The sequence below is a fragment of the Octopus bimaculoides genome, chromosome 12, assembly GCF_001194135.2.
Source record: "Octopus bimaculoides isolate UCB-OBI-ISO-001 chromosome 12, ASM119413v2, whole genome shotgun sequence".
NCBI classification, from domain to species: domain Eukaryota; kingdom Metazoa; phylum Mollusca; class Cephalopoda; order Octopoda; family Octopodidae; genus Octopus; species Octopus bimaculoides.
Window position 1 is genome coordinate 63,223,754 of NC_068992.1, and position 2,967 is coordinate 63,226,720.

The window sequence follows — 2,967 nt, forward strand, 5'->3', positions numbered from 1 at the left end:
ATATATATATATATATATATATATATATACATATATATACACATAAAAGTATATACACCCACACACATATATGCACACAAATTATATATACATGCGTAAACGCATGAAAGGGCGTATGTATGCATAAGTAGTGTGTGTGTGTGTATGCATGTATATAGATAGATAGATAGATAGATAGATAGATAGATAGATAGATAGATAGATAGATAGATAGATAGATACACTCACACGCAAAGATGTGTACTTGCTAACACAGACATATAGATACATATACATATAGACACACGTATACAGATATTTACAAATACGCGAACATATGCGCGGTTGCCAGCAGATACACCCACACAAACACACACAAACTCATACAGGTACGACTGTATGGTAAGAAGTTTGCTTCCCAACACATTATGGACCACTGTTTTATTGAATGCAGAGAGTGAGTTCTGAGGTCCAAATTTTCTTTATTCGGCTGTAATTCTCTTTAGTGATACGTGTTTTTTGTTACAGGTGCCATTGCAAGATATATTTCCATCAACCCCTAGATACCTGTAATAGTCCTCTCAGATACGGGAAAACAGTCAAATCATTGATGGAGATGTTACTAGTCTGGTTTATAGTTTTCTCCCTTTTCACAACCATGTAACAACATTTATCCTGACCAAACGCCAAACCTACATCCTTAGATAATGTTGTAACTAGGTCAAGGCTCCGTTTCGTCTCATCCATATTCTTTGCATAAAGTTTTAAGTTATCCACAAAGAAACAGTTCGTAATTTTGGTAGTTCTGTTTCCTTGTGAACCTTCTTAACATAAATGACAAGGGGTTTACAGAAGGTATAATCAACATCTCAGAGAGGCTGTCTCCTTGGAATATGCCTTTGCAATACTGTATTCTATCGGTGATAATACAGTCACTCTTTGTGTTTAAATTCAAGATGGTGGCCCACGATGAAGTCAGGTCAGTTATGGCTTTGATTATGCTCGCTGGAACTTTAGCAAGCTGAAGGGCTCCTAGCATCCATGAGTGGGTGAAGAGAGTCAAAGGCTTTCTTGTAGTCTAGCCACACTGAAACTAGATTCCTCCTATGCTCTCCCACCTCTGACATCACAGTTTTGTTGATTAACAATTGCTCGGCACATCCCCAGACTCCCTTCATCCCAGCTGCTTGTTCTGCTGTGGTGGTATTAATGGTTTCACAATGGTCTTGGAGGAAGCGGTTTAAACGTGCTGTATATATCTTATACATTAAGTTCTGCCATGCAATTAGCCAGTAAATTTTGCAATATGGGTGGTTCTGCAGTTGGGTCTCAATTTTGTCTCTGCCAGAGTTAACCAGTGTGGTATACTACTTTTCCCAATGAAAGCTTGCTGGTACAGATTGATAAGATATGGTGGTTAGAATGTTAGCGTCATGTATCAATATCCAACAATCAAGTCTCTTCCAGGTTCTTTTCCATCCTGGAGTTTCTGGATCACAGTTGCAAGAGTTTCACCATCAATGTTGAATGTCTTGGATGTAACGCAGGAGCAATAACTTTTCCGGATTTCTTCCAGCCACAGAACATCTTTGTTAAACTCCTCTTCATTCCAGATTTTCCTTCAGACGAAGTCTATGTCTTCTCGTGACGGAGTTTCCGTGATGCTTACTGCTCTTCCTCTCAAATCTCTGTATACTGCTGCCTGGTTGCGGTTCAATTTTTTGTTTATTGTTCTTCTCTCAGTTATTCTCTTCTGATGTCGGAGTTTTTCACTGACAGCTTTTAGCTCCTGCTTGAAGGTAATCAGTTTGTAAGTAAGTGTCCCCTTTTTGCAGTCTCCAAACTTCATTTCTATCTCCTTCTTTACTTTCTGTTTGTGGGGTGTATAGTGATTTGCTTATTTGCATGCAATAAGCATCATTACATCACTGCTGGCCTTCCGTAAACCAGTTATTTTTTTCTGTCTTCAAAACCCATGATGTTACTTCGGTTTTGTTTAGTTTTGAATATCATTCATGTACTGTTTTACAGTAGTAGCCAGTGCATTTAGACAGGCGTTAATCTGCCAGTATGTGGGTTCATTACACTTGTAAATACTCATCACCAATTTCGTTAACAGCTTTTAATACCGTATCTGGTGTTTTTTACTTACTTCGGTAGAGAATACTCTCTCCTCGAGAGAGTCCTTCCAAGCCAAAGTTATTTTTTCTCCGAAAATTTCAGTAAGGGCACATTTCACCGGCATATGTATGTATGTATGTTTGTATGTATGTATGTATGTATGTACGTATGTATAAATGTGTGCATGTCTTTGTTTTTGCTTTAGTTCCTCTTTCAGACTTGACAACTGGTATGCGTTTACGTCCCCGGAAGCCATCTCACCGAAGATATCAAGATACACGTGATATACAGTAGCAATCCCGTTGCAGCAATTGCTAGGCAAGAAGGCAAAAGGACAAAATATTTTGCAAATCATAACCTGAAATCTGGGAATAATCAGCAAAACGCAGTGGAAAATAGACTTGGCCCTCGGAAGCGGAGCACCTTTGTTCATAAGTTTGCCTAATCAGAGCTGAAACTTGGTAACAACAAAATAACAACAGCATCTACATAAACCAGTATAGAAAAGAATTAATCTAATAAACGTTTGCAACAAAACAAGGAAAAATTACTTTCATGTCTTCTCACTTCACAAATACATCCACACACGCGCTCTCTTCTAACAAAATGATTTCATTTTTAATCAAGTGTCAATACTGCATTACATGAAATGTCTACTATTCGCAATATAGAATCAAACATATTTTCTCAATTTTTTTTTTCAAGCTTCCGTAATTAGTGTCCTGTATAAATAAATTAGAGAAAATTGTCGTTACATCTATGGCGGGCGAATTCAGGACTGAGACTGAATTATAATATTAGTCTACACATACATCCAGGTGTGTGTGTGTGTGTGTGTGTGTGTGTGTGTGTGTGTGTGTGTGTGTG